This window comes from Silene latifolia, chromosome 2 (assembly GCF_048544455.1).
Source record: "Silene latifolia isolate original U9 population chromosome 2, ASM4854445v1, whole genome shotgun sequence".
Taxonomy (NCBI): domain Eukaryota; kingdom Viridiplantae; phylum Streptophyta; class Magnoliopsida; order Caryophyllales; family Caryophyllaceae; genus Silene; species Silene latifolia.
The window spans coordinates 83,548,982-83,554,981 of NC_133527.1; positions in this window are offsets into that span (position 1 = coordinate 83,548,982).

The following is a 6,000-nucleotide window of genomic DNA, read 5'->3' on the forward strand; positions in this document are numbered from 1 at the left end:
TGTTTGTCTTTGGTTCTCGAGATGCGTTCTCAGCTGAGTGGAGTCACTTGCAGGAGTGGCTTCACCCCCTAGTTTCGCCCTTCGTGGAACCTGCCACGGAAGGGGATGTGCACATTAATGGACAGGGTTATCGCTCATTATGAGGAGCGGGGATTTGGTGGGTACGGCTGCGGTCCCCCCACTAGCAAGGCTGGTCCAGTGGACAGTCGGTGATTGAGATTGGTGGGACTGATGTGATTGTGTGTGTGACGGTGTAAGATATCTGTTTATCGTATTGTTGATATATATAGATTGTGTGATTAGTACTAACCCCGTGTTGTTGTTTGTAAAACCTACGGTGATCCATTCGGGGATGGTGAGCAGTAATTGAGCAGGTTTGAGTTGAGTCACATGGGATTGCTGGGATTGCCACTTTCAGATGATAGAAGTCTTCTGCTGTAGCTTAGTCGTTTAATAAACTTTACATTTAGTTGATTAGACAGTTGGTTTGAGAACTTGTACCCGTGTTTTGGGATTTGGCTTGGTTTGTACTTTTCACTAAAGTTATACTATTAAATGTTGTTTCGTTATTATCTTATGATTATCATGCCTCGGGTAACCGAGATGGTAGTATCCATATACCTGAGTGGCCCTGGTAAGGCACTTGGAGTATGGGGGTGTTACAAATGGTATCAGAGAGACGATCCTGAAACCTGTAACCAATAAATCTAATGAATATAGGGAGTCAATTATAATGAACCCGGGGTAAAGGTTGTAGGAGCTAATGCAAAGGCTTGGGAGACGTCCTGAAGTCGCGAACTTGCCCTACAATTTTGAACCGGTCACATGGGGGGTGTATGTCGAGGTCGTATGCGTTGTTTGTTAGCTTGTGTGTGGATGTGATGAAGTATGTGTAATTGTTGGATGTTTGGAGTAGAAAGTTGAGAATGTGAAAAAAGATTGATGAGATATACAGAACTGTTGTTGGAATGAGAAGCATGATGCATGTTTACTATGTGGCGTTTAATAACATGATAGAGTTATTTCGTGATCGTATGAAGAGTTGTGTAGCATTATATGCTTAGTTATCATATAATGTTGGGATTTATAAAGTTGTTTATAATGTTGGAATATGATATAACATGCGGGTAGCGTTTTTATGTTAGCATGACTCGATCGAGTGGGACTGACTTGATCGGGTGGGTATTTGATGATTTTGAATCCAGAATCGTGTTTTTGGGCACTCGATCGAGTACCTCGGGCAGTCGATCGAGTACCTCGGGCACTCGATCGAGTAGGGGGTCACTCGATCGAGTACCCGGGCTACTCGGTCGAGTATGTTAGAAGTCCAAAGGTCTGTTTTGGATCTGGAGTCGGGGCACTCGATCGAGTATGATGGGCACTCGATCGAGTAGCCTGCTACTCGATCGAGTAGGTTAGGGAACTCGATCGAGTATGTCCAGGGCAGCTTGCTTTCGTGTTTTGAGGTTTTTGTACGTATGTTTATATCCACCCCTTTTCTGATATAGTTTCAAGATGCCGCCCAAGAAGAATGCTTTGTATGCGAGAGCTGAGCTTATGAACATATATGATATCGTTAAGATGTTGGATCATCAGGATGCTCTTACGGAGGCTTTAAAGACGGTGGTAAAGGACAAGGATAAGGATAAGGAGAAGGAGGTTGATCACTCTAAAATCAGCCTCTATATAGCGAGGTTTAACCCGAAAGAGTACAAGGGGGTTGGGGAGCCTAACCTTCTTGATAACTGGCATAGAGAGATGGAGAACATACTAGATTTGGTTCACTATCCTGATGAGATCAGAGTAGTGTGGGGTAATATCCGTATAAAACCCTTTAATTGTAGGACTATAACGTAAATTTGATATGCAAATTATTGTCATAAACGAAATAACAATAGAAACGATAAGGAATAAAGAAACAACCTCGGGTCCTTGAGAATTTGGCCTAAGATCAGAAATCAACAGAGATTTCCTCCTAATCGATACACCCAAGACCGTCTAAGATTATGCCCTTGTGCTAGAAGTGTATTCTCTAATTGCCTTGCAATATTGAGAGAATTTGTGTGAGTTTTTCTTAGATGTGAGATCTGAATTTTAGAGGAAAAATGCCTCCAAAACCCTAATGTGTTTTCAAATGAATTTCATTAGGTTACAAGTGAGGAGAGGCTCTCCTTTTGTTTCCTCTCATTCGGCCAAACCGAGACCTCATGGGGAAGTGGGCTTCCACTTCCTCTTAATTTTTACCTCGTGGTCCGGTTCGTAAAATGCTAAATGTATATGACGCGGTTTTATTATAAATCGTCATCGGTTATCGGTTATTAAAACATCAACTAATAATGCGGATTAGTTGAAATATTAATACATGTCCGACAAAGACAATATTGTATAATTAATTCAATATACATTAATTAAATATAATCGTTTATATTTAATTTACGAATTAACTGTTTAATTCGCTTAGCCCATTTTATTTAATCCGTATTAAATAAAATATCTCAACATCGCATTTTGACTAATTACTAGTCAAATAACTCGGACTAACCGCTTAGTCAATTTTCTCGCATCAACATGATCGTATTTTCATACCGTCACATCTCTCAAACGTATCCTATAGGTGTGACTTTTAGGGACCAGTTGATCACCGCCATCTGTATGACAATAACGTCAAACTTATCTAGCAAGCCAACCGTTATTGATAAACGTGGATCAACTGATTATAATAAAAAAGTATACCCTTTAATCCTTTTAGAGATTTATAAGTCCTTGCACTAACTGTAAAGGACACCAGCCCCAACAAGCTCCCACTTGTCCGTACAAGTGTATGTGCAATGACGTTATCCGCACTAACCGGAGGACACAAATCAACAAACTCCCACTTGTCCGTACAAGTGTATGTGCGATAACCGATTCTTATATTCATTTAAAATTTCTCCCACTCAATGTAAAACAATTTGCAGATCCGGATCCGCAAAGGTCGTATTTTACAATCGATCTGTATCTAGAGTGGTTTCCCCGACTAGAGAGTAACTCAACTGATAAAACGAATTCGTATTCGAGCATGGCCATGCATTTCGATTCTGACTCCTCGAGTGGCCCTGAGAAATATCGAGTACCCGATAAAGGCTGAATATTTCCTTCAACTCGACTCCTTCCGATCTAAGCAAGCATGAAATGACCCAGAAAAAAATCTACTTGGCCCCCTGTTACGGATGACCGTGAGAAAGAAACCAAAGTCACCCAAAATCTGCCTTAGTCTCAAGAGACAGTCGATAGTCAAAAGAATCGACTCTTAGGATCACCATGGAGGTCCTATCCACGACCGGGCACCGAATGTTATAAAACATTTAGGACTCCACGTCGATGTCACAATTGTGTCCTACGAAATATCCGTATTAATCGCCTCTGTGATTGGTCAGTCAACCTTTTGACTTATGGCTCGTTGAACCCACCATCAACCAACGTCACAACATAATTACCTTGAGTTATCAGCTCACGTGGGCAATTAAGGACCAAAAATATAATGTTTGTTCAGTTCACTTTGTGGTGTTCAAAATTGTCGTACAAATCCACATGAAAAACAAAATATATAAATATCAAAATGATGATGTCGTATAGAGTACAAAAGAGAATGAATCTGATCCATAAAAGAGTACTACAACTTAGGAACACGTTTGATTCCCATGGAATTAACGTGCCCTTCATGCTTATCTTGTCGTAATGGTTTAGTGAGAGGATCTGCTATGTTATCATTTGTAGCAATCTTTTCTATCACTACTTCCTTTTGCTCCACGTAATCTCGGATTAGATGAGCTTTCCGTTGTACATGTCTAGACTTGTTGCTAGACTTTGGCTCCTTAGCATGGAAGATGGCACCTCTATTGTCGCAATAGATGGTGATCGGGTCATTCGAACTAGGCACTACAGATAGTCCTTGTAAGAATTGACGCATCCATATCGCTTCCTTTGCAGCTTCAGACGCGGCATAGTACTCGGACTCGACTCGTAGAATCTGCTTTGTAACACTTTGTTTGGAACTCTTCCACTGATCAAAAATAGCGCCATTAAGAGTAAAAACGAATCCAGACTGAGATTTCGAGTCATCTCGATCCGTTTGGAAGCTAGCATCTGTGTAACCGGTTGCGCATAGCTTTTGTTCGCCTCCATAAGTCAAAGCCCAATCTTTAGTCCTCCGTAGGTACTTAAGAATGTTCTTGACAGCCATCCAATGTGATTCACCTGGATGCTGCTGGAATCGACTTGTCATACTCAATGCATATGCCACGTCCGGACGTGTGCATATCATGGCATACATGATTGATCCTATAGCCGAGGCATAAGGAATCCGTGTCATGCGCTCTTTCTCTTCCGGTGTCTCTGGTGCCTGAGACTTGCTCAAATGCACCCCTGGAGCCATAGGAAGAAACCCCTTCTTGGAGTTAGTCATGCTGAATCTCTCTAGGACTTTGTCTATGTAAGACTCCTGACTGAGAGATAACATCCGTCGTGATCTATCTCGATAGATACCGATGCCCAGAATTCTTTGTGCCTCACCCAGATCTTTCATCTGGAAATGGTTTTTCAACCATACTTTCACCGAAGTTAAGAGAGGTATGTCATTCCCAATCAGGAGTATGTCATCGACATACAATATTAGGAAGACAATCTTGCTCCCACTCGACTTGATATAAAGACATGGTTCCTCGACCGATCGAGTAAATCCATTTTCTTTAATTACATGGTCGAAGCGATGATTCCAACTCCGAGATGCTTGCTTAAGTCCATAAACGAAACGCTTAAGCTTGCACACTTTCTTAGGATTTTGTGGATCGATGAAACCTTCGGGTTGTACCATGTACAACTCTTCCTCCAAAAAACCGTTTAAGAAGGCGGTTTTCACATCCATCTGCCAAATTTCATAGTCATGAAAAGCGGCAATCGCTAAGATAATCCGAATGGAACGCAGCATGACTACGGGTGCAAAAATTTCATCGTAGTGCAGACCTGGAACTTGGGTGAAACCTTTAGCAACTAGTCGTGCTTTATAGATATCTTGTTGACCTTCCACAGAATGCTTTATCTTGTAAAGCCAATTGCATTGAAGGGGACGAACCTTAGCAGGTAAGTCAACAAGATCCCATACGTTGTTCTCATACATAGAGTCCATCTCGGATTGCATGGCCTCAAGCCATAGCTTTGAGTCGGAACTAGTCATGGCACCTTTATAGGTTGCGGGTTCACTACTCGTTAAGAGTAGAACGTCATCTATGTCATGTTCCTCGACCATACCAATGTATCTGTCTGGAGGAATAGAGACTCTTCCCGACCTCCTAGGTTCCTCAGGAATATTAACCGCAGCCGGAATTGAGGGAACTGGTTCCTCCAATGGTTGCTCGGTATTTGGTTCTGGAATCTCCGACAGGTCGAAGGTTCTATCACTCTTTGCATTCTCGAGAAATTCCTTCTCCAAGAATGTCGCACTAGCCGCAACAAAAACACGTTGTTCGGTTGGCGAATAGAAGTAATGACCAAGTGTTCCTTTAGGATAACCTATAAAGTATGTCTTGACCGATCGCGGGCCGAGCTTATCCTCGTGTCTCCACTTGACATAAGCCTCGTAGCCCCAAACCCGTATAAAGGACAAGTTAGGGACCGTTCCCTTCCATAGTTCATATGGAGTCTTGTCAACACTTTTTACGGACTTCGGTTGAGTATTAGAGCAAATGACAGAAGAGAGCATAACCCCACAATGAGTCAGGCAACACGGTGTGACTCATCATGGATCGAACCATATCAAGTAGTGTTCGATTTCTCCGTTCGGACACACCATTCAACTGAGGTGTTCCAGGTGGAGTTAACTGTAAGGCAATCCCACAGTCTTTGAGGTGTTGATCAAACTCATGAGAAAGATACTCGCCACCACGATCTGAACGTAGTGTTATAATCTTTCTACCCAGTAGGTTCTGTACCCTATTCTGGTATTCTTTGAATTTCTCAAAGGAT